Here is a 27,590-nt window from a genome sequence, read left to right as displayed (position 1 = left end):
TAAACTAATTAAGATATGAAATTTCATAGAAGATATTTTAATTAAAATTAAAATTTTAAGATAGCAAATGCCACATATCTAATTTTTCTTCATACATAATGAACACAGTCCAAGATGTTTTTCACTTTCACCACAATAAGTAATATCCAGTCATTGATGATATAATTCACATGTTTGGCAACTAGGAACAATCTTACAGACATTTTTCTCACCTAGATTCTGATCAATAAAAGCTGCAGCCTGTTCCAACCAAAAGATGATCAGAAACCATTAACGACAGGCAGAGGAGGCTCCAATAATGCATATGTGGGATATTACCGTAGACTACAGACAACAAATTAGGTACATAATTATAATTATGGAAGGTTTTCGTTGTCCTGTATATGTGTTGGCTCTAACTGCATTATTTATATTCTGATCCAAGATGGTACGTAAACTGTACAATAATTATTAGAAAAATGCTAACAAGTATTTTTAAGGCATTGGTTAACGATTCATTTTATGAAAGTTTTGACATTACTTTTATGAAACATAAAAAAAAACTGTCAAAATATATATTTTTTTCCCATAAAAACTTTAAGCAGATGTCTTGAAAACTTTTTGATGGAAGCTTTTAATAATCGAGCTTAACTTAGACTCGACCTTAACTTGCTTACTAAATAAACAAATATAAACACGTTTTCTTTTTTTCTTGAATTAAGTTTGAATTATTAAAAAATGTCTGGGACCATCTACACCTAAAATTTTGAAAATACCAGACAAAACTCTGAGAGAGTTCGAAATAAATGCCAAACATAGTGCGGTAGAATGAATAATCAATGATGTTCGCACTACCCCCTCATTCTTGATAAACCGTAATTCCTTTATATTTAACTGTTTTTTCTTCTTCTTTGTTTGAATATCATTGTACTCACTTTACTAAAATAGAAAAGAAAAATACTAAAATTATTATAAATTTTATTATACAAAGTTTATAAACTGATGCGACAATAAATGTGATTAATGGACTTTAACAATATATTTTTTTATTAGTGTCATATTATATAGTGTGGACATGGTTGTAGATAAAAATTTACGTCTCAACGTGTTTAGTGAAATTGTGAAACTGACTACTAGACACAAGTCTAACCATTTTTTATAATATATAAAACTTATGAAGTGGAATTTATAATATATCTAGCATCCTCTAATAGAAAATTCTCCCACGCACCTACAAGGCTACGACTTATCACAATGTCGGTAATATGTCAATTTTAAAACGAGTAGAAGTTGTGCAAACATTTCCTTATTTATTGAATTATTGAACTGATCTAAATGGACAAGTGTCAGTTAGGGGGAGAAGTATTATTTTTTATTATTTGGTCAACCATGGAATTTTATTTTCTGTAACAGAAGCGAATTACTCCAAAGTTGAAAGTTGGAAAAAAGCTTTTCCAAAAAAAAAAAAGAAAAAAAAAAAAGAAAAAAGCTTTTCCAAAAAAGAAAAAAGAAAAAGAAAAAAAATAAACCTTTTTTTTTTTTACAAAAGTGGTAGAAAAATAAATAAACTTTTGAGAAACGCTAAAGAGCACCCTTATGCATACCAACCTTGAAAATTGGTCTTTGAGATTTGAAACCAAGGCTGCATTTGGTCTCGAAGACCGACAAAGCATCATATGCCCCAGCTCGCCCTTTTAACCTTGTTGCCTACTTTTTGTTTTAAAAAAAAAAAAAAAAAACACTGAAAGATCTAGAAATAAAGGAAGTAACTTAGAAAAAATGGTAATTATTAATTTACTCACTTTATTGTACACACAATTTACACAATTTATTTATGGAAAAGTGAAAATTTTTAAATATAATTATATGAGTTTTAGTAATGTATGTCTTAATAAATTATTTTAAGAAATTTTTTAATGAAAAAATAATTAGATTTTTTGACAAAATTTTTCAATTTTTTATGAAAATTTTTAAAAAATGAATAATTAATATATACTCTATGCTTTAACAATATACATTAACTAGACCTTAATTATATTTTTACACAGATTATTTTTAAACAAAATAAATAAATAAAAATATAAGTTATATGCCATATGTACTGCTTGTCTGCAACCCTGCGTTTTGTATTGTCAAATATATATATATATATATATGAATATAAAGTTAATCCTCTCGAGTCTCTACCATTTTATTTATTTATTTGGTCTTTTTTTGTCTACCATTTTATTTTGGGTTACTCATTTTTGGCATTTTGTAAAGGTTTTTGTTTTTACTTTTTATGAAATGTAAAACTTTTTAGGAATTCGCTAGCATCTTTGAATTCTGAAGTTGTACTTGTGAGCCATCCTTTTCCACGGAGCCAAACGGCCATTTCACTTCAGTTCCGACCTTTTTGATTATCAAAAAAAAGTACCGACCTTTTTAACGCGCGCATAGCCGACGCGCTTATTGACATTGTCGATGGGATGGGATCTTGTGCAACGCTGTTCTCTTTTGAGATGATTAGCTTGCCAATTAAATCCTGCCATCTCATCATTAGAAAAAAAAAAAAAAGGATAAATTACAAATTACACCCTGAAGTTTGGGGTTGACTTGATTTTACACCTCAAAATTTCAAAAACTTTATTTTACACCCTAAAGTTTGGTTCTGTTAGCAATTCACCTCCCATGGTTAAGTTCTACGATTAAGTGACACATCATTATACTGATGTGTACTATTTTTGCCAAATAATCATCAAAATTATGTGTTTCAGCTATGATCAAGAGAAGCGCTGGCAGTGGCACAAATCAAAACTATACGTCGATTTAGCCTAAAGTTAAAACAAAACCACAAACCCAACTCTTTTGCTCTGCAACTTCTACTGTGAGTCAATCCATCGAAGGCTTCTCTTTAGCTCAATAAGCCCACACGGCCAGGCCTCCCCTAACCACGAACCCAGTTCCTCCACTCGTGAGCCCATCAACCCAACCAAATGAGGTCAAATACAGTTGCCACGGCGACGGCCAAAGCAACGGTTATTAGTTATCTTCAACTGGAATGATTTTTATTTTTATTTTGGAAGCCATATTTGTGAATTGATTGTTAAATTAGTTGCATTATATCAGTTTATTATTTATGTATGTTGATTGGATGAATTCTATCAAATTTCCACCATAAACACATAATTTCAATAGAGAAGCAAGTTGCACAGTGAATTTAAATCATACACATATAGACAGTTCCATCAACAAATCAATCACCTAAATTTTTTACAAAAACCCCCACCAATCCCAATCAACAAAAACCCCAAAAATCTAAGACTTACAAAGGCTAAATCCGAAAAGAGGCACACGAGAAGAGCAGCTTACAGAGTTGGGGAAGTCTAGACATCACCACCAAGGCCGCTTGAAGCCGTCACCATGGCCGTCGAGGCTGCTTAGAGCCGCCTGGGTTCACAAGAGCCGATGGGTTCATGGGGATTGGGTTTGGTCTGTCTGGGCTTACAGGTGCAATCGAAGCTAGGGGAGGCCTGGCCGCATGGGGCTCACCGAGCTGAAGAGAAGCCTTCAACAGACTGACTCACGGTAGAAGTTGCAGAGCAGAGGAGCTGGGTTCCTATGTTTTGTTTTGAATTTTAGAGTTAGGTCTTCATGATGTCGTTTAAGTTAGATGCTAGTGTTTTAACTTTAGGCTGAAACAACGTAGTTTTGATGCTTATTTGGCAAAATTAGAACACATCAGCATGATGATGTGTCACTTAACAGCAGAATTTAACTGTGGGAGGTGAATTGCTAATAGAACCAAACTTCAAGGTGCAAAATCAAATTTTTGAAACTTTGGGGGTGTAAAATCCAGTCAACCCTAAATTTCAGGGGTGTAATTTGCAATTTACCAAAAAAAAAACTGTATGTTGCTCAATTTTGGCAAAAAACAAATAATATACAATGCAATATAGTATGTGAAGTTTGTGGAAGATTACAAACCAAATTAATTCAACCAAACTAATGGCCTGTTTGGAAGTTAAAAAAAAGGAGGGGTAGAGTAAAAGGAGGGAAAGTAATTCAATTACCTTATTTGGAAGTTTTTTAAAGAATGAGGGGGTAGGGTTTGGAGGGGTTTCAACTACCTCTAACCCCTCATTTTTAATTCCTCCAAATTAGAGAGATTTGAAGGGAGAGTAGAGTAGATAAATTATTGACCAAATGAATTCTCCAATTTATCCTTTTTAAATTAATAAAATTACAAACCGATTATATAAAATAAATTTACGTTTTTTTTCTCTCTCTTGAGAAAATAATGTTTGAAAAAAATGTTCTCAACCCACATTTTTTGAAAAACCAAACGAGCGGTGAATGTTCGCAGTCCTTGTCGGAATCACCAGTTCTCGCAGGCAACATTCCTCGATCAGCTCGCGGGCGAGGCTTTCTCTCCACGATGAACTCGTCGTGAAGGAAAAGTTGCGACTTCTTCTTCATGCGGCTAGCGAAGATCGCGGCAAACCAGGACGAAGAAGATGAACTCGTAGAAGTAGCAGTAGTAGTAGTAGCAGCCGAGGGCTCGCGAGTTGAAACCCTAGGATCCGATTCCAATTTCTTAGATCTGGACCTGAACAGATTCGAAAGCAACGAGAACCTACCGTTCTTCTTTCAATACGACCCACTATAATATTTTGTTGATTTTTTTTTTTTGAAACTGGTTGATTTTTTTAAGTAACCAAACAAACCAAACATTTTTTTTCTTATTTTAATTATTATCAATTAAGGATGGTTTTTTTTAGTATAATAAAAAATCTGAACAAATATTTAATCATAAACCAATGCTAATTATTTAATTTACATCAGAAAAAAAAATTATTAAAAAAAATATTGCATGCTTTAGTCATAATTATTTAATCTAATAAATTAATTATAGACCAATGTTGCAAGTCCATTTTCAAATAGGGGTAAACTTGTCTATTTAAATCATTTCCTCTCATTTCCATCATAATTTTTAAAATATCCAAACAAGAGGAAAGGCTAATTACTCTATTCTCCCTTACTAATTTTTAAAACATCCAAACAAGCTGGAGGATAACTATTCCCCTTTACTCTCCTCCCCTCTACTCTCCTCCCTCTCTAAAGGCAATATCAATACAAACTTAAAAAACAAACAGCCCATGTCCTATGTCCTTCACAAATCCACCTTAAAGCCACAATAAATACTCAGGAAAACAATATATGTACATATAGAGGAGAGAAAGCCCACCCCTACAACAGCCAAGAGGAAGAACCCACCCTATTATTAGAGCTTCAACCTAAAGATCCAACCATCAGGTGTAGAGAAGCTTAGATCCGGAATAGTCCATACTAATTTTTGACTAATTCCACCTCTCAGGGGCATTTGAGGGTGACCTAAACACTGATTAATGGAGGAGACACAACCACACACGATCAGCTTAAGATTCACGAAGGAGACAACGGAAACCACCACAAAAGAAGACAGGACTTAGAGGCCTACAAAATGACAAAAAAGCTCATAAAAGAGACAGAGAGAGGCTTACGTCAGAGTAAAGCCTTAGAGCATTTTTATTTTTGTTTTTTATTTTTTGTTTTAATTTTGGAAATTCGAGATTTTTTTTTTTTTGGTTAAAGAAAATTTGAGAAGTTGATTTTATATTGTATACACCAAAATGAATATTAATTAATTATGCATCCTCTTTTTTATGTTACCAACTAAAATTATTGGAACTCACACATTCTCCTTTTATTAAAGTACTTATATTAAGGATAAAAAATAACGGGCAAGGCTTGTGTCCAGTGAAAACAACTAGACAAAATGTGTAATTGGTTTCTTAATAACCATAATTCTCTTTTCACTCGTTTTATACACAAGCCTTTTATACAATTGAATCCTCTCCCATAACTTTGATAACTAAGTGTTAATTCCACATAATTGTCATTGAATAGTGACACAAGTTGTCTACCATGTGTAAGGTTCTTTTTACTCTTAGTGTCTGTTTGGGAACAACTTATTTAGCTGATCTTGAAATTTTTTTGCTGAAAGTGTAGAAAAAAAGTTAAAAAATAAGTTGAATAGTACAGTGAGACCTATGAATAATATTTAAAAGTATAATGTAACTCATGAATAGTAGTAAAAATAAACTAAAATCAATAATTAGCTACAACTTTAAATACTTCCCAAACGCACACTTAATAGCAACCTGTGACCATGTTGATGGAAAACCTCCATTGCCTACTTTGACTTTTTTGTACTCTATGGTGTGATGTTGGTTCTTATTTTAGAGAAACTGATTTCATAATGTGATGCAAAAATGACTTACTAAAAAAACCGATTGATTTATTCAATGAACCCCCTTTACTCAAAATGACTTAGCAATACTTTAGCTTGGTGATACCTAAAGGCTAATCAATTTTTCTTTTTTTAGAGTTTCAATTTACGACGTTTGCTTCTAATAATTACTCATTTTATTATCAAACTAAGATACTAATTGATTTTTGGTATAAGCGGAGAATGAACTCTAAATATTTTATTCAATAATTAAAAATTTTACCAATTGAGTTAATTAGGACCCAAATTTTTTTTTTTAAGAAACAACTGGGACCCACCTAATAATCTTGAATAAGAGTAACTAATAATTGAAGGATAGTGTTAACGAGTTCCGCAAGGTACCTTTTAAGAAACAATTTTATGTCATATAAAGTCAATTTTTTTTTGTATTTTTGACTAATTTTATAGGCTATAGAGCAAATAAATTCAACTTGTTGAGTTTCACTTGTCATTTCAATAATATTTTAACTCATTTTATCAATTTAAACCAATTTTTTATTAAGTAAACTCTACAATAAATCATCCTTAACGAAGACTATGGGGGTGCCGATTAACATTTCTCATATTTGAATATGCTCTTCAACATAATATAAACATAGTCATAACCATAAAAGACATTAATTAGTTGGTACCACGTCTTTTGTTCATGCTAATCATATTTCATAACTTTTGTACCGCAAAAGGAAAAAAGTAAACAGCAAACACATGGTAAAGTAGGTAATAACTCTCCTCCTGTAGGAGCTCTCTCTCTCGTGAAAAACGAGTCTTGTCTCCCTTGGGTTTCTTCCAAGGGCTTTTTCTTTTCTTTTCTTCTCACCTTGTCCAAACTCTACAGTTCTTCCTAACCTGTGGCTTTACTAGTTTTGGGTTGTATGTTGTAGTAAGTACAGCAAGGAGTATGGCGGAGGATGTTATTGAAAGCATGGGTAGTCTGAAGTTAACGTCTGAAGAGGAAGAGGATATACAAGTCTCTGATGAGGGCAGGTTGGAGGGGATAGATAGCTGTGTTCTAAGTTTGATAGGGAAGTTCTTAACGTGCAAGCCCTTTAATAGGAGGGCGGCAAAAAACACGTTGAGAAGAGCGTGGGGGCTTGATAAAGAGCTGCAGATCGCTGAGGTTGGAAACAATCTTTTTCAGTTCAAGTTTAAGTCAGAATATGAACTTGAACGGATTTTGCGGGGAGGACCATGGACTTTCGATAATCAACTCTTGATGCTTACTCGGTGGAGGACAGGTATGAGTGCAAACAATGTGGTTCTAGAGCACGCATCTTTGTGGGTCCAAATATGGGGAGTGCCTTTTGATATGATGTCTCCAAGCGTAGCGAGGGAGGTGGGAAATAAGATGGGAACGGTTGAGGATGTGGAACGCAGACGGCGCATGGATGAACAAAACTTTTTCTTGAGAGTTAGGGTGGCCCTACCTATATCCAAACCACTGAGAAGAGGCGGGTTCTTGCTGGGATCAGATGGCAAGCGCCATTGGGTCACGTACAAGTATGAAAGGATGCCAATGTTCTGCCATTATTGTGGGATCCTCGGCCACGATATCCGCCACTGCCCGGCGCATTTTCTAGCATTGAAGACGGAAAAAGCTATTGACTACCAATACGGAGATTGGTTAAAAGCAGATGGTGGAAGGCGTAAATCTCCACCACGGCGGAGTCAAGACAGCACACCTAGAGCTGCGTCGATGGAGAATTTTGATGATCAAGACAAAGAGAGAAGCAAGGCACCAGCCGCGGCGACGACGTTGACCGGGGCACAAACTTCCTTGGAACGTCGAAAATCCCAGAATGGAAGTCTCGGGATTGGAGGGCATGGACCGGATATTCAGGAGAGAATCTCGGGAGAGAATGAAACTCAAAATTCAAAAAAGGATTCGCCCGTTACGTTATCACCGCTGTGTGAGGATTTGTTTCCAAATTTAACTACCATTTCAAATGGTGGGCCAAGTACAGCCAACTTGGTGGTGGGCCAAACGGATTTAAAGCCCACTAAGCCAAAGGGTACGTGGACTAGAATGGCTAGAATGGATGTTGGGCCTTTAGACAAAGTTAGCAATATTCCTAAGCCCACAACGGGCAAAAGAGAACTGGGAGATGCTCTGTTAGAGAATGGGAATACAGAGACTGAAGCTGGTTCTTATAAACGTTCAAAGGTTGATGATGGAGTTGGTGAGTCTGATTATTTATCGGCGGGGGTGGAGAACCACCCTTGCCGGGAGCAATGAAAATATTAAGCTGGAACTGCCAAGGGCTTGGGAACCCTTGGACAGTTCGCTGTCTTCACAAAATTGTGAAAGAACAAGTTCCTGACATTTGTTTCCTCATGGAAACTCGGCTCGATATCGAAGGTATTAAAAAATGGTGTAGTGAGTTACCTTTCAAGAACAAGTTTGCCGTTAAAAAACCGGGGATGGGGGGCGGACTTGCTATGCTTTGGAAGGAAAATACTAGTTTGGATGTTTTTAAATTTTCGGAAAACCAAATTTCTGCATGGGTGACCGAGAGTGATGGATTTAGATGGTTATTAACTGGTTTTTACGGCTGGCCAGAAGTTAAAGATCGCTTCAAATCGTGGACCCTTCTCTCCCATATCTGTTCCTTTGTTGATGGTGCTTGGATGTGTATCGGGGACTTTAACGAAATGTTGAGTTCGACGGAGAAGTTAAGTTGCAGACCAGCCCCATCTAGACAAATTGATGCATTTCGTGAGGCTCTGGAAGTGTGTCACCTTGCTGACTTGGGCTTCATTGGGTATCCTTACACATGGAATAATAGAAGACCTGGGACTGCTAATACAAGGGAACGGCTGGACAGAGCTGTAGCTAATGAGGTATGGAGGTCGAAATTTCCTAAAACCACTGTCAAGCATATCATTTCGCATGCCTCGGATCATTTACCATTGCTTCTTCAGAACCATGTGAATCAAAGACGGACTGTCAGAGGGGAACGTGGCTTCAAATTTGAAGAGGCATGGCTGCTGTGGGATGACTGCGATAAGGTGGTCCAAGATGCATGGGAAAACAGTATTGGTGGTGAGTCAGCTCTAGATTCGGTCAGGTTGAAAATCAGAGGATGTAGCTTGGATTTGAGGGCTTGGGGGGCTTTAAAGACTCATCCTGGCACAGAGGAGATTAAAACTCTTCAGAAGCGGATTGAAGGGTTGACGTGTGCTCCACCAACCATACAGCACCAAAATGAGTTTATTGAAGCAAGCAAGGAGCTGGATGAATGGCTGAGGAAGCAGGAGGTTTATTGGGCTCAACGGTCAAGGGTGAACTGGATCAAACATGGTGATAAGAACACAAGGTTTTTTCACTCAAAAGCTTCTCAAAGAAGACAAAGAAACTTTATTAAGGGTTTGGTGGACCCACAAGGAAATTGGTGTGAGAATATAGAAGAAGTGGCAGGGGTGGCAGTGACTTATTTTCATAATATGTTCTCCGCTGGCCCGTGCAACCGGATTGAGGAATGTCTTGAGGCAGTACAACAAAAGGTGACAACTGAAATGCAACAAACCTTGTCCAGAGAATTCAATGCAGATGAAGTTAAAGCAGCAGTGTTCCAAATGGGACCCACAAAGGCTCCTGGACCCGACGGTATGAATGCCCTTTTTTATCAAAAGTATTGGCATATTGTTGGTGATAATGTTGTGGCTGCTGTTCTTGAATTCCTTAATACTGGTGATTTGATTCCTGATTTAAATCATACCTATATTGTGCTCATTCCAAAAATTAAAAACCCTGTTAAAGTTTCTGATTTTCGGCCTATTAGCCTTTGTAATGTCATTTATAAAATTATTGCAAAGGTGTTAGCCAACAGGTTGAAACAAGTGCTGCCTCATATCATCTCTCCAACTCAGAGCGCTTTTGTGCCAGGAAGATTGATTACTGATAATGTACTTGTGGCTTATGAAGCTCTTCATACGATGCATGGTCGGAAAAAAGGCAAAACTGGAACACTTGCTATGAAGCTTGATATCAGCAAAGCTTATGACAGGGTTGAATGGGATTTCCTAAAAAGGATAATGCTCAAGCTTGGTTTTCCTGATGATTGGGTGGATAGGGTGATGAGTTGTGTTACGTCACCCTCCTTTTCAGTCTTAATTAATGGAAAACCTTTTGGCATGATTCACCCATCTAGAGGAATCCGTCAAGGAGATCCTCTTTCACCATATCTTTTTCTGTTGTGTGCAGAAGGATTTACTTCTCTTTTGCAGAAAGCAGAACTAGAAAGGAACATTCAAGGTGTCTCCATTTGCAGGCGAGCTCCTCGTATCTCACATCTCCTATTTGCAGATGATTCCCTATTATTTTGCCGAGCCACAGATAAGGAGACCAGGGCAGTGTTAGAGATTTTGCAACTGTATGCAGAAGCCTCAGGCCAATGCATAAACTTGGATAAGTCGTCGGTTTTCTTTAGCAGTAACACTTCTTCTCAGACTAGAGATTTGATCAAGGCACTGTTGGGAGTAAGAGAAGTGGACAGATTTGAGTCATACTTGGGTCTACCAACTTTAGTGGGGCGGAAAAAATATCATACTTTTTCCTTTCTGAAAGATAGAGTTTGGAAAAAGCTTCAAGGGTGGAAAGGGCAACTTTTATCACGAGCAGGAAAGGAAATACTAATCAAAGCAGTAGCTCAGTCCATACCAACCTATACTATGGGAGTCTTTCAACTGCCAGTCAAATTGTGTGAAGAACTTCAAGCTTTATGTGCTCGATTTTGGTGGGGGCAGATTGGAAATGAGAGGAAGATCCATTGGGTGAGTTGGGATAAGCTAACTAGACCAAAATCGGAAGGGGGTATGGGGTTCAAAGACTTGCGTCAATTTAATTTGGCTATGCTTGCAAAACAAGGGTGGAGATTGATGCAAGATCAAGAGTCCTTGCTTTTTAAGTGTCTCAAAGCACGGTACTTTCCTAGATGTCATTTTTTGGAAGCCACTGACTCCCCCACTAGCTCTTTCACTTGGAAGAGTATCTTAGCAGCCAAACCAATAATTCAACGGGGATCTTGTTGGAGAGTTGGTAATGGAGCTTCAATTCGGGTTTTTAAGGATGCGTGGATTCCTAACCATCCTTCCAATAAGGTTCTACATCCACTGCAAAATGTAGATGAAGACCTGATGGTTTCTAATATCATAGACCCGGTTACAAGGTGGTGGGACAGAGATTTCATTTTGCAAGGCTTCAATAAAGAGGATGCGGAAGCTATTATGCGGATACCTCTCAGCAGAAGAAATATAACTGATGCTCTGTTTTGGACTCCTAACAAGTCTGGGGAGTACACAGTACGGTCAGGATACCAAGTGGCACGGCAATTGCAAAGGGAGGTGGAGTGGGCAGAATGCTCCAAGGGGGTTGTGGGTGGTATTGTTTGGAAGACTCTGTGGAAGTTAAAAGTGCCGAATAAAATAAAAGTGTTTGGATGGCGAGCTTGTCGTAACATTTTGCCTACTCGAGTGAATCTAGTGCAGAGAAGGATTATTCAAGATAACAGATGTGAGGTGTGCAAGACTGAAGCTGAAACGGGAATCCATGCGTTATGGAACTGTGGGATGGCTCGGGACGTTTGGGCTGGATGCTCGGTGCGGTTGCAGAAGTGCACAGGGGACCAAGACGATATGGTTCAACTAATGGAGGAGTTGATTGCCCGGCTTTGCACTGATGAGCTTGACCAGTTTTTAGTTCAAGCTTGGTTCATTTGGAATCAAAGAAATGCGTTGTTACATGGGAAGAAAATGCAAGCACCAGAGATTCTTATCAAGCGGGCACGAGACTTTACAGAGGAGTTCAAGCGTGCTAAAAACCAGCTTTCAGCCCAGTGTTCTACGCTCCCAACAATTCCAAATCCGATGAGATGGAAGCCACCACCGTTAAACCGGTTCAAGCTTAATTTCGATGCTTCTATTTTCCAAGAATTGGGATGTACTGGTGTGGGAGCCATTATCCGCAATGATAGAGGGGAAGTCATGGCATCTTTATCGGCAAAGGGACCTCCTGTGGTGTGCAGTGATGAGGCAGAGGCCTTGGCTTGCCGTCGCGCGGTGGAATTTGCGATAGAGTGTGGATTTACAGACCTGGTTGTTGAAGGAGACAACCAAGCCATCATGTCTGCGCTGAACCTGCGGAAAAACTATTCTTTTTCGTTGGGACACATTATCCAGGACGTGGCTTGCATGCTAAGTGGGCTTAGATGGTCACAAGTTTTGTTTGCAAGGAGGAGCGCCAACACTGTGGCCCATGCACTAGCTAGATACGCCAAGGATATTATAGATGAAGTTGTATGGATTGAAGATTTCCCTCCCCCTGCTATGGAGGCATTGTACTTCGATTCTAATTCTATCTAATGGAATTTGAGGATGTTTTCCTCTTCAAAAAAAAAGAAAAAAGAAAAAAAAAAGAGATGAAAAGTGAGAAAACTATTTTTATTAAATTTAAATATGACATAAGGAAGAGCATGTCAATAGAAGGACTCCACAAAGGAGAGAAGTAAAAGAACAAAGTAACCAATAAATTTTTTCCTCAAAATTCTTGGGGTCCAGTAGCTAATTTACATGTAATTTATTATTTTGTTGCTGCTACGAATGAAATTTTCAAAAAACTGGGGGGGGGGGGGGGGGGGGGGAAATGGGGGCCATGGCCCCGCCCAACCCCCCTTTAGCTCTGCCACTATCTAGTTATATGGTAGTAGTTTATTAGGGCGGTGTTATTATTATTTCGTTTTATTTAGTTTTTGTTTTTTTTTTTTTTTATTATTATTTTTTTGAAAATTCAAGTTTTTCTTTGTTTGTTGGTTTTATTTTTTGTACTACCATATTTCGGCCTCTTTTTTTAGTATTATTTGGTTTTCTTTTAATATCTCTACTTTATGACTTTGGTTTTTGTGTTATGTTGTAGAGTCAGTTTTATAAACTATAGTTTTAATCATTATATTTTTATTCTTGGTGGGGGCATTGGAAAAAAAGTTCAATTTTTAGAAGCTAGCAATTTTTCCTTTCAAATTATATTCTTAAAGTTCAATTTCCTTCTAAATTATCGGTTATTTTAATTGTGATTAGGATTTAAGTTTTTTAATTGTATTTTTAGAAAGATTTTATTCTTAAATTATATATGACTAGTATTATGCCCATGAGACGTATTGTATGATAAATTATCATATAGATTTTTTTTAAAAGAGTAATTAAACTAAATGTAGATACTTTATTTTGTCTGTCTTCGATTTGCATGCTAGACCCTCTAAATTCCAAAAATATCAATTTTTCACTAAGGGATCGTGGGATCATCTAGATTGACATGGTACAACCTGCTCGGACATCGGAGCACTTAAATTATATTCTTAAAGTTCAATTTCCCTCTAAATTATTGGTTATTTTAACTCTAATTAGGATTTAAGTTTTTTAATTGCATTTTTAGAAAGATTTTATTCTTAAATTATATATGACTAGTATTATGCCCATGAGACGTATTGTATGATGAATAACCATATAGATTTTTTTTTAAAGAGTAATTAAACTAGTTGTAGATACTATATTTTGTCTGTCAACAATTTGTCTGCCGAACCTCGAAAATTCCAAAAATATCAATTTTTCATTAGGGGATTGTGGGATCATCTAGATTAACATGATACAACTCGTTTGGATATTGGAGCACTCAAAATGCCTTTTTAGATCAAATTGACCAAAATGCCCCTAGTCATCTAAGGGTTGACCAAATGTCAAAATTGGTCAAAATCATCCCAAAACAACATTCTTCATGTTTTTATATCAAAATTGAGGTCATCGGAGATTTTTGTTAGCTTTGACCAACTTTGACCTAAGGTTGACTCTTAGGAGCTACCAGAAAACCTAATTTTGACCCGATTGTTAGAATGGGTAGGAACCGATGTCATTAAAAAGATTATTGAATTTCCTTTCCAACAACTATTCGTATGTTGAAATTGGAGTGAAAATGGTTGAGATATGTTGGTCATAACTTTTGATCCAACCATTGGATTTTAAAATTGTCAAGTGTTTTGGAACTAGACATCCATACCTTTCCATTGGTAACAAGATCAGCTCAATCAGAGTTTGGGAAGGCCTTCAAATGAGCAATCAAATTCAGCCTAGCCCAGCGCTTCCTTAAGTTGAACGATCACAAAAAAAGTATTACTCCCTCAGAAGTAAAAAATAAAATAAAGGACATTTGGTGCAATTTTTTGGGTAGTTTCTCTCTCTCTCTCTCTCTCTCTCTCCCCCCCAAACACACACAAAAACATTTGAATTCTCACTTTTGCCACAAATCAAGAGGTAGTGCTCTTGCTCTTATCTCTCTCTCCTTGGTCCATACACCTTGGATTTGAGGTTTAGGGGTGTAGATGTAGCTTTTTGCTACAATCTACACCCATTTTATTTTATAGCTCTTTATTTCTTTCTTTTATTTTTCTAGCATGTTTTATTGGTTTCTAGTATGTTTTATTGCTTTTCTAGCATGTCTACTTGCTTTTTCTAACATGTTTTATTGCTTTGATGTTCTTAGCCTAGCCTTCTTGGGCTAGGATATGTCTAAATTTCATGTTTGTGCTCTTTGCCATGTTTATGTGCTCTTTTCCATGTTTATGCTTAGATCTACATGTTTGGATGCTATGCCTAATGCTTTTTATGGCCTTTTAAGTCTTGTTTATGCCTCTTTCTTGTGTTTTGCTTTTAGGTAGGGTGTAGATCTAAATCTAGTGGTCTAGGCATACATCCATAAACCCAAGTACAATAAAGGATTTGGATTAGTTCCTATTTGCTTATTTGTGCTTTGTTTTCCATTTTCCATACTCTTGTGTTTGGATCATGGTTTTAAAAAACCGGACCAGACCGGCCAATCCGACTGGTTCAACCGAGACTGGCCTTCAATCCGGTCCGGTTATGGCCAAAAACCGAAAATAGCTTAAAAACTAGTAAATAGTAAAAACCGGTCAATTCAACCTGAGAACCAAAAATGGGCATGGTCGAACTGGTTACTGACTGGTTGGTCATTTTTTGTCCTTTCCCACCTAAAACTACGTCGTTTAACCCTAAAAACTAACCCTAAGTCCTAACACTCTCATCTTAATTCTCACTTCTCGCGCCTCTCACGCTTATGTTGCCTTTCTGCCTTGGCCTCTCTGCCTCACTCTCACTCAACTTAAGCTAACTCTCTTTGCCTCTCTGAATATCATGCATGCCTACGCCCACGCCTTCAAGCATAACGGCGCCGATGTCTTCCTTTGTTGCGACCCTTCTCGCTCAGCCCCTACTGATTACCACATAATCTCTTCGCCCAATCACGTTTTATTGTATTCCCTTTCTTTTCATTTTTCTTTTCTTTTTTCACTTCAATTTCTCATTTCCATGCTTTAATTCTCATTTGCAAGAGAAATTTCTGGACCTTAAAGCCAAAGGTTGCAATTTACTTGGTATGGTTTTTCACTTTACATTGCTACCATTTTGGGAATTTTTTGTATGTTGATATAGTTTGTGATTTCTAACCTCTAAAGTGTTGGGTTTTTTTATTCTCATTGCTACCTTTTTGATTTTGATCATTTTCTTTTCTCGGTTCCTTCTGTTTTTAGTTATTTATTTATTTATTTCTCTTGACTTCATCTTAGATTCTCCATTCATGTTCTCGGCTTCATCTCAGGTTCTCCATTCCATGACTTCACTGGTAAGTGGTAACTTATATCTTTCAATTATTAGTTTACAGAGTATGTTGTGGATTTTGTGGATGTTGTGGATTTGATTTACAGAGTATTATTGTTTGTGAAATATAGTTTACAGAGTATTATACAGAGTATGTTGTGGATTTTGTGTATGTTGTGGATTTGATTCACAGAGCATTATTGTTTGTGAAATATTGTTTACAGAGTATTATACTATTGTTTGTGTATGTTGTGTTGATGAATTTATTTGTTGATAAAATGGTTGCTACCAGTCTAAAATTGTTGACATGTGAAATGGAGTCCGCCTTTGTAGCATCTAATGAACATGATTCTACAACCGAGTCTAATGCTAATTCTTCATCTGTGAGAGCGAAATGTGATCCCACATGGGATCATGCAATTAGAGAGTTTAAAGACGGAAAAAGTAGTTATAGATATATACATTGTGGAAAAAGTTATAAAGGAGGGGGCATCAATAGGATGAAAAGTTATAGATGTATGCATTGTAAATGTAATGACTAATGAACATATTTATTTGGTTTTATTGAAATTTTATTATGTTAAGGATAATTGTTTTGTAATGTTATTATGTTAAATTCTTTAAAAAGATGTTATATACTTATATACTTGTATTTTTTTTTAAAGGAAACATATTTATTACTATTGGTTTGTTAGTTTTAGTATATTAAAAAATTATTAATTATTTATATAATTTAAATAAATAATAATTAAATTATTTATGACATCAACAGTTCGACCATTGGTCGGACCCTGGTCCGACCATGAAACCGATAATTAGCTCCTTTTCCAGTTCTTTCACTGTACCCGTTTTTAAAATTATGGTTTGGATCGATGCTTGTATGCTTAGATCTCATTTCTTGCATCCTTTCCATGTTTCACTTGTCTTGTTTCACTTGTATTGTTTCCTTTTGTGGGTTTGTGCTTGTTGGCTTTTGGAGCCTCTTTGTTTGTTTGGTTGCAACCTTTCCCCTTTTGTGGCTTGTAGGATGCAACCACGTGTGAGAGTACATCTTCGTAATGTTGGCTTGCTAGCCACTTGCCTTTCTCTCCTTTGTTTAGCTTTGAATGTTAGGGTTTCTCATGTTAGCCTTGTATGTGCCTTATAACATGAAAAACTCTCTCCTTTGTGTGATAACATGCTTCACTTCCTTTTGTGCTTGCTATGCTCGCTTTGTGCCACCTCGTGTGGGTTTCCTTGCTTTTGTTTGCATCTTTGCATCTTTGTTTATATGTTCATGCCTCTTTGTGTGCTTTTTTTTTTTTGGTCATCAAGCATAGTTTCTATCTATGATTTCGTGCAGGCTCACACCCATCTTTGCACACAAAATCACGAGTCCCTTTTAGGAACTTTGCTTGATGGCACACGTGTCGTCCGTACTCCAACCTAACGAAACTACGAATGTAGATACTGTATTTTTCTGCCCTCAATTGGCGTGCCAGACCCCGAAAATTTCAAAAATATTATCTTTCCTCCATGGGGCTGAGAAAACATCTAGATAGACATGGTGCAACCCATTCGGGTGTCGGAGCACTTGAAGTGTCTTTTTCGATCAAATTGACCAAAATGCCCGTAGTCAACCCTAGGTTGACTAAAAGTCAAATGAGGTCAAAGTACTCCTGAAATGATATTTTTCATGCTTTTACATCAAACTCGAGCCACTCAGAGGTTTTTGTCAACTTTGACCAAGTTTGACCCGATGCTGACTCCCGAGGGCACTAGAAAACCTAATTTTGATTCGACCATTAGAACAGGTTGGGACCAGTGCCATTGCAAAGATTATCAAATTTCCTTTCCAACGACTATTCATGGGTCGGAATCGAAGTTAAAATGGTTGAGATATCCAAAAAACTGTGCTAAGTGCATCAACGCATTTCCCGAGTCCATAACTTTTGATCCGACCGTCGAATTTACAATTTCTTTATGTTTATGGAAACTAGACATCTATAGATTTTTAGGGACACTAAGATCAGCTCAATCTGAGTCCAGAAAGACCTTCGAACATGCGTTCGAAGCTGGACCCACATCTATACACCTAGGCCTATATCAAAAGGTTTAGATCATTTCCCTATATGCATGTGTATGTTTGCTTGCTTCTATGCTTTATGTCTATTCTTGCCTCTCTAGATCTAGGCTTTACCATGCTTCATGGCCTCTTGTGGGCTTGTTCTTGTATGGCTACATTCATCCCCCTTGTGGCCTATTAAGGTGTAACCACTCATAAGATGCATCCCAGTGATGCCGGTCTGCCCCGTGCGATGTTGCTTGCCATTCTTGCTTTGTGCCACCCATTTGGCTTTCTTTACTTCTAAGCATTCTTTTTGCACACTTGCCTACATGTTCATACATGAGTCTTTGCTTGTTTGTGTCGTCCATACTCCAATCTAATGGAATTGTGGACATTCGGTCCAAACCTATATTTGTCCGCCTAGGACACCCTCCTTTGTTTGATAACATGCTTGTTTGCCCTTTCATATGCTTAGCATGCTTCTTTTGCCCCTGTTTGGCTCTCTTTGTTAGTATGTCCTTTGCATGCTCTCCCTATCTCCTTTGTTTCTTTCTTTGCTTGGCTGCTGGCTTGTTTCCTTGTTTATTGCGTGTACATGCATGGAGCGAGGACACTCGGAGCGAGGGCATGACCTCTTAGGCGCAAGCAAAAAGGGCAAAGATGCAAGCAAGAAGACACAAGCCCAAAAAAGGCAATGTTTAGTAGATTGGAGGCCTAGCCTTCCCAAGTGGTTATGTCCTTCTATCTCCCTCCTTCAGCCTCTTTTCTAGAGCATGTCCCCCTCCATGAACCCCTTTTACTTTTCCTGTACCTTGGTAGGCCATACCCTTGGAATGTTGGCAATATTTAATTTATGTTCCCACTTTGTGTGGTTGCATTGTGCATGATGTATGTATATCTATATCTGCTTGTATATGGGTGATTGTGCACTTTGTATGATAGACTCTCATGGCTACGTGAGTGACCCTCTCTAGTCATGAGAGCTCTTGACCATGTAGCTTGGGTATGTGCTTAAGGCGATTGTCGTAGGTGCATATTCATAATATATTGTGTGCACGATCATCACAGTGTGATTGTCTTGATCCACATCACCTAGTGACATTGGTTTCCCTATGTATGTGACACGCATCTACATGCTTGATGCTTTGAAAGGCTTCGACTCGTCTCGGTATGAGCATGTTGACACACTTCATATACACAAACGTGAAACCTTGCTGGTATGCTATAGCACACCAAATGCGAAACTTTGCCAGATTTTCATTGTGAAAATGAGGCACCTTAGAAAAATCCACTTCACTTACCCTTGGTAATTTCTTAAAAATTGACTTAAATTCTAGTCACATACCTAATGGTAACGACCTTCCCTCACACAAGTAACTTGCAAAAAAGGCCCTTGGAGGGAAGCCCTCTGTTTAAGTGTCGCTGCGATGGATGGTTGAGTGGTTACAAGGCATTGACAGAATGACAACTCCACTAGGGATACTTAGAGAGTTTAGCCTTTAGATCTTTTAATAAAATCATAATCTTTGGACATTGGCTTTCAAAATCATTGAAATTGGCATTAGATCCCAAGGCTTTCCTTTTTGAAAAATGATTTTACCATATCCTAGCAAACTATTTTCAAAACTCAAAAATATTTTCCAAATTTTTTTTTCAAATGGTTTTCCAAAAAACCAACTTTAGGGTATTTTCGTATGTGTGAAGCATTCCTGCTTTCCTAAGCATGCTTTACTGCTTTCCTTCACAAGTGCGAACCTAGGGTAGTAAGATTTAATTTCTGCTACACCTTTATTTGTTCATATATCTGTTATGCTTGGAAAGTCTTTCCCATTTCATTTCAAAATGCATGACATCACCCTTCATATGGAGTTGAACTCAAACTTAACGTTGAAGGCTAATGCTGGACGCGTATACCTCAGATAGTTACTGGATGCCAAATTGTAGGCTCTTCCTGGGTCCATGGGTGGATAGGATTATATTGAAAAGGCCCCCTTGATTTGCTTTATCCCAAAACGTCTATGAAGGGAAGGATTAGATGATTGAGGTCCTCTCTAAGAATAGGACCAACTTACTAGTTAAGCCGTGTATCATATAGTTGGCCTAAACTGCGTTAAACCGAACTAGGAAAAGCCAAATCCGAGTGACCATCCCAGCCTAGGGGGACATCCTTCAAAGGAATTTTTTCAAAATGAGTCAAGGAAAAAGTGTCCATTTCCATTTGCAGGTTTGCCCTTTTTTCTTGCATCAAAGAGTCATGCTTTACTCCAAGTTATATTCATCCTGTCTATATAGCATCTATGCTTAAACCCCTAGGGAAAGAAACCCCGTTGCTTGCATATTAGATCATACCCGGTCCTTAACAGTTTCCAACCTTATAAGGGCATGCATGCATACATTAATGGCCATGTCATGTAAATGTGTACAAATAAAATTTGTGGCAAGTAGCTGGAACTCCATGCCAAGGAGGACATTGCCAAGAATCCAAGTTCTTCCTCGAGAAGACCAAGCTATCAAGAATGAAGCTCTTCATTGTAAATTTAAATTTCCTTGTATTGTAAAAAGCCCATTGTTGGAGCCATTGTCTATAGCCCATGATCTGGGGTCATTGTAAAAGCCAAACTTTGTAAAAGCATTACTTTTCCATGTAATCAGAAGAGAAGGGTCCATCCCGTAATTTCAAGCATGATATGAACGTTCCAGTTACTTGCCAAGCTTGTGCATTAATTCCACATCACTATAGAAACTCACTATGATAAATACCCAATCAAGAGTCCAAGCCAATATTTTGAAAATGATAGGTGCATTTTAAATGAGCAAGAACATAAACTAATTGCGTGTTTGTTTTGTGTTTCCACATTGTCAAATTTTCAAATGTATCTCATTTCTCTCCTATCCCATTCTTTCAAGATTATAAAGAGAAAAGATTGCTCAAAGGAAACAATCCAAGTAACCATCACACTATGATCCTATCATCACTAGGTCTTGTGCCAAAGAGATGTCCACTTGTGGTCCTAAAAGAGCAGATGGTAGAAATGATGTGAATGATGCAATAGCTGGTTATAGGAGGGAACCAAGACTCTTCTAGTCCCACTCTAAACGGCTCTGTGCCCCAGTCAGAAAACGAGACCTGGCCACTACTAGATCCAAATTAGGGCCAAACTACACCACCGTTCACCCCACAAGGGAATAACCAGGATGTAGATCCTTCTAAGGATAAGATCTCAGAGTTTGGTTACGGTTAGGTTAAAAGTCAAGTGGAGACCCTGATTGAGAAAATCTATATCATAGAGGGCTCCAATGCCTGAGGAAGTGTCAATCTAGATAGCCTGACCAATTTCCCTCAGGTTATTATGCCTCCCAAGTTCAAGGCACCTGAGTTTGTCAAGTACAATGGCACTAGAGATCCTTGCGTCCATCTGCACATGTTTTGCAGGAAGATGTCACCCTATGGAGACAACCATCCTTTGCTCTGCCAGATTTTCCCTAATAGCTTGACTAGCCCTGCAACCACCTGGTATGTGAGATTGGAAAAGACCTCTAGCTGGAGAAAGATGGCTAACACCTTTTTCGAGTATTACCGGTTTAACATAGAGATAGCTCCTAACCGCACAATTCTTCAGAGGATAGAAAAGGAAAGTGGGGAATCTTTTTGTGAGTATGCCCAAAGGTGGCGTGAGCTAGCTTCATAAGTACTTCCTCCCATGATGGAAGAGGAGATGATCATATGGTTCATCAACAACCTTAAGCCTCCTTACTATGCGAAGATGATAAGTGCCCAAGTCACTCACTTCGCTAGTTTGATTCCTATTGGGGAGTGTATCAATGAGGGTATTAAGAGCAAGAAAATCATTGATCCTAAAGCCTAGAGCTCTATGATAAAATAGCAGGTGAAAAAGGCAACCGACCGCAAAAGGAAGGAATTTGACGTCCATATGGTTGACAAAGTGCCTAAAAGGCCCCAACATATCACCTCTGCTTATATAGCTCTGACCACTCAACCCTATTAGCAATAAGTTTTGCTAGTCTAGGTGTTTCCTCGAGCATTTAACCAAAAGGGAAGGCTAGATTAACCCCGCTATCCTAAAGGAGAACCCTAAAAATTCTCTCTACTAGCAATGCCCATGGCAGAGCTCATGCTTATCTATTGGAAAAGAAGTTAGTGACTCTAGTGTTTGTGAGACCAAGAGGCGGTCCTCCGTTGCCCAGTTTTGACCCATCCAAGAAATGTGAGTACCATTTTGGAGCCAAAGGGCATATCTTAGAAGAGTGTACACAATTGAGGAATTGAATCCAAGACCTCATCGACAATAAGCTAATACAGTTCAACAATGCTACTGGGCAGAATGTTATTACTAACCCCCTTGCCTCCTCATCAAGAAGGGAATGTGAATGCTATTGTCATGATGGAAGAAAGGATTCTAGATTTCTCATCCCCTTCATTCCCTTGGAAAGCCATGTTGTGGGCCTTAGCCTAGGAAAGTCACATTGTTCTTGAGAACATAAGAGCTCTAAGATTCGACTGGGAGATCTGCTCATTTTGTGATAGTGGTGACAAGCATGTCCTATTCGATTGTAGAGTGCTCCGAGCACAAGTTCAGAGTTTAGCTGACCTTGGTATCATCTAGATCGAAAGAGAGGTCATGTGAAGGAGCGATTGTATGGTAGCCAACCTATGCCTTCTGAGTACTCAAGCAAGAACTAGCCATAGTGCTATGTTAGTAGAATTAAGGGACGATTAGGATGAATGCTTGCGAGAGCGCCTATGTAAGATTCCTCTAGCTCCTCTAACTTTGGTCGTTATTGAAGAGAGAGAATCACCTATGGATTCAGGGCTGCCAGCTCCAAAGAAAGGATAGACCATGCCAGACGTTGAAGGTTTTGCTCATTTGGTCTTAGCATTACCTATAATCACAGAATCATCTCCAGGATTTATCAACAAGGGAACCCCTGCCATCCTCGCCATTTGAGGTTTCGATCCTTTAGTTCTGCCAAAGCCCTTTCCTATAAAGATAGCCATCGTGTCCCATGGAAGTACGATGTGACTTTGATCTCCACCTGAATGAGAAAGGAAGAGGTTTGTTCTAATATCTCTTCAGGCCTATTCAGACTTACTAGGATTGGTCGATGTTATACTCTTAAGGAATTAGAAAATAGGAGGAAAGAGATTGGCAAGAGCATAGCTAAGCCAGTCAGGAATAGTGTTGATACTGTATTTTATCCGGCCCCAGAATTGATGGGAATTCCAAATGTCAAATCAAAGGTTTCATTAGTTATTTGGATATGACATTAAACATTTTTGAATACTCTTTATTTTAATATCCAAAGACTGAAATCAGGCTTGAATTGATTGAATTGTTGTGAAAATGAGAAAGTTGCTAGTTAAGGGTTCACCTCTAAAATGAGCTTTGTTATTTAAATTGGCAATCGATTTCCTTCAAAATGCATATCTAACATGTTACTAAAGTTTGCAGGATTGCTTTGGTGAGTTGCAATGGAGATAGAAATTAATCTTGATATGTATATGGATTATCATTTAGTGTAGGATTTTAGTTAGATTTATCAAGAAGTGCTCATCATTAATTGGGTACAACAGTCTCATATTTATTCTTTTAGTCCCACAATATCTTTTCTCTTGATAAATTTATATTATCCTAACGTTTTTATTAAGTGTGCTTAAGGTATATTAATTGTTGGTGAGTGCTAGGAGGGGATGCAATTAGATTGGTGAGAAATTCCACACAGTTATATCTACAGCATTCCCCAAAAACCAACTTTGGACACATATGCCAGTACAACTAGTTTTGGACCACTACCAGTTCATTCCTAACTTGACAGCACATGCCTAGCACATGCCTCTGGCCTTACTCCCACGCATGCTCAGCACTACACATATAAAACCCTCATATTCTTTGCTGATGAGAGGAGGATGATCCATTGGAAACCCTAGAAACCCATGGCAAAGAGAGAAATCTCTAGCCCTCTCTCATTCTCTCCCTTTTCCTCCAAAAATCCCAGAGAAAGACTCAAAAGAGAGAGGAAAGGGAAGCAGCAGACATAGATTTCCATGGCATTTACAAAGGACCTATCTACACAACCATGAGATTTCTTTTTCTATACTCTCCTGCACATTTATTTGTTTAGTATTAACTTGAATCTCAACCTATTTTATGTGTTTTCTCTTCAGCAAAACCTCCACAAGGATGCATGGATTCAAAGCTACCAAAGATGCAAAACCAAAGGCAGAATAGCAAGCATCAAAACAAAGAGTAAAGAAATAGAAAATGGAAAGTAAAGGATACATTATTGATACATTTGGTACACTGAATGGGGATTACAATAGGAATTGTAATCTTAATTACTAGTAATAAAGTGTGTTATAATGTAATAACTAAACCTATTCATTAGTTTGGTTGTGAGTTATGACATTAGAATGAAACTTAATATTTATTTTAGAAAATATCTTACTTATACAATTATATCTCCTTAAAAATTGTTATTTTTAAATTTAAGAGAGATGTGTGTTATTTTTTATTTTTATAATTGTTAGATGTATATGGAATGTTTGTTTATTTGGTAATATATTAAGTTTTGAAATTATTGTACTTACTAAGGAACAACTAATACAACCTTTTGAAGAGAAATAGTTATTCCTTATTTTGAAGAATAGCTATTCATAAGGAATGACTGTTCCCTGTAAGAGCATCCACAGCAGTAGAGCTAAAAAATTAGCTATTTGGCACCACAAAAAGTTACTTTATCTATTTTGCCTATTCATTTTACAAAACATGCTGTAGCAGTGGATCTATTTTAGCTTTCAACACAATAGAATAATATAAACATCACAATAAAATAATATATCTACTACAATAAAATAATATATCCACTACAATAAACAACAATCACAACCACCTGCAACCGCTACCACTGTCGCCATCGACTCTTCCACCACCACCACCATCGCAACCATAATCGCTACTCCTGCCACTACTACCGCCCCCACCACCGACTCTTCCACTACCGCCACCACATGATAGCAAATAATTGTCTAGTGTTAACAAGTGATTTTTTTAACCCCAAATTATACTTATACATTTTTCTTTTTTATTAAAACAATTTCTCAATCATCATGATAGCAAATAATCATCTAGTCTAACAATAATATTTTGTTTTAACCCCAAATTATACTTATACTTTTTTTTTTTACTAAAACAATTTCTCAATCATCATGATAGCAAATAATCATCTAGTGTAACAATAATATTTTGTTTTAATCGCAAATTATATATACACAAATTTATCTTTTGACTAAACAAAATTTCTCAATCATCATGATAGCCTATTATTGTTTAGTATAACAACATTATTTTTAAAAAAAACCAAATTATATTTATACAAATTATTGGTTGATTTTTCTTCTCTCTCTCTCTCTCTCATTATTTCATTTCAGTCTCTCTCTCTTCCTTCTCTTTTTTGTTCTACTCTCTCCCCTTCAAACCCCAAAACCTATGGTGGAACACCATTACCAAGCCACCGTGGCCGAACCACTGTCATAGGCCATGCAACCCACTTGACCAAGCCAAACCTCCATCTTCTCTCCATGGGTGGATCTGTCGTTGGTCTCTCAAGTCCGGCTCTTTGTTGGGATTAGTGCCCTTAAATCCTATTGTATGATGTTATGTATGATATTATGTATGACATTATGTATGACATGATGTTTGACTTAATATTGTAATTAATAAAATTGTTTTTATTATTACCTAAAATAATGGTAACATGAATATTCAGACATTATCATTTAGTCCATGAGATGCATAGTATGTGATTTATGTGATTTAGTCACAGAAGATATAAATCATAAGTTCTTTGTAAACTCAGAATTTTAGTTCGTAGTCGGTGATGAATTGGGCATTTTATCTGTGAAGACTATAACATATCAACTAAGATGATTTGTCTTGATCATGGAAGTGGAGACTTCTAGTTGATGTGTTAATATGTTTTAAGAGTTAAGACATATTGAACTGGACTGCTGTGAGATTTATTATTCTCCTAACGACTGTCAATTGAATAATAAATCTCATGACTTATATTTGCATGAACTCTTAATCCTGAGAGAATAATGGACCTAATCATGAAGTGTAGGTTGCTTTGATATATTAGGAGTGAGATATAAAATAACGGTCAAAAATTCAGTATGTTGGGCAATCACATTTAGTGTTGATAGAACATATATTCTAAAGATGGAATTCATAGCCTCTTAACGGAGATATAAAATATTCCCTTGAGATAAGTTTAATGAGTTTAGTTATTCAGAGAGTTAGGCCTAACCACTTTGGTAAGAAATTACTAAAGTATATATTTATGAAATTGGATTTCATAAATATATAATGAATAACTTAAAAGTATTAAACCAGATACTCAAGGATTTAGATGTAGTAATTTACAAAGTGGCAGTCTATATTCATGACTTTGTATTACTACAAATATTTTATGAAGAGGTTGCATGTATAATAAAGTCTTGAGATGTAATTAATTAATAAGGCCTAGAGTGCAATTATATTTATATAGTGGTATTAAATATAATTAATAATAGCTTTAGACTTGTCAAGAGTTGACAGAAAAGCCCAATGCCCATTAGAGCTAGTGTTTTATTGGTCCCTTTTGGTTCCACTCCAAGCCACACACTAAAGCCCAATTGGAAAGGCCCAATAAGCCAGCCCAATTAGATAATCAGTTAGTTATAAAAGGGAGAAATATACAGAATTTTTTCATTAGAGAAAAAGTGAGACACCATTGTGAAGTGGTGTGTATGTGCGAGTGAAGCCACTCAATTATTCTCCCTTGGAAACTGATTGAGAGACCACACTTCTTGGGCGTAAAGTGGAACTGGAGTGAAGATTAAAAGTGTTCCCAAGTACTTATAATCTTTTGTTTTGAATTTCACCGCACCAAGGTACGCTATCTTGTTCTTAAATTCTGAAATTTATATAGTGCAAGTTATCAATCATGAATGAAATAGATCCTTGTTTGTTGCTTCCGCTGTGTGTTTTGTATAAGATACAAAACCAGATTTAACCAACAATTGGTATCAGAGCCAGGTTTTCATCTCATGATTGTATAGCATGTGATTGGATTTTAGAATAAAAAGGATTTTTGATTTCATAATTTATTTTTGGAGATTGACTTTGCGTTGATGTGAAGTGAATTCTTTTTAATATGGAATTCCGTCTTCGAAAGGATTTATGTTGGCCCACGGTTGCATTTTGTTATCTTAAAGGATTTATTTGAATCCTTGTTATATAACAATGATGTAAGACCATTCGGTTAAATAGATTGCACAGTTTGCTTTCTATGTTATTAGTGTGCACTGAATGTAAACATCTAGATGATATATATGGCTTGGCGCATATATATATATATATATATATATCCTTGGCCATAAACTTCTAGATGAATTGTTGTTTGGATATAGTTATTGAAATAACTGTCATGTGCGTGCACTTTGATATTGCACCAGTTGGATTTGGATGTATAAATTGGCTTGATTTGTTGCATGATTTCGTGGACCCACGTGGCAAATTCCATCTGCCATTAACATGCTTT

Source organism: Quercus suber, unplaced genomic scaffold (assembly GCF_002906115.3).
Source record: "Quercus suber isolate HL8 unplaced genomic scaffold, Cork oak 2.0 scaffold_79, whole genome shotgun sequence".
In the NCBI taxonomy this organism is placed as follows: domain Eukaryota; kingdom Viridiplantae; phylum Streptophyta; class Magnoliopsida; order Fagales; family Fagaceae; genus Quercus; species Quercus suber.
Note: the sequence above shows the minus strand (reverse complement) of the source record.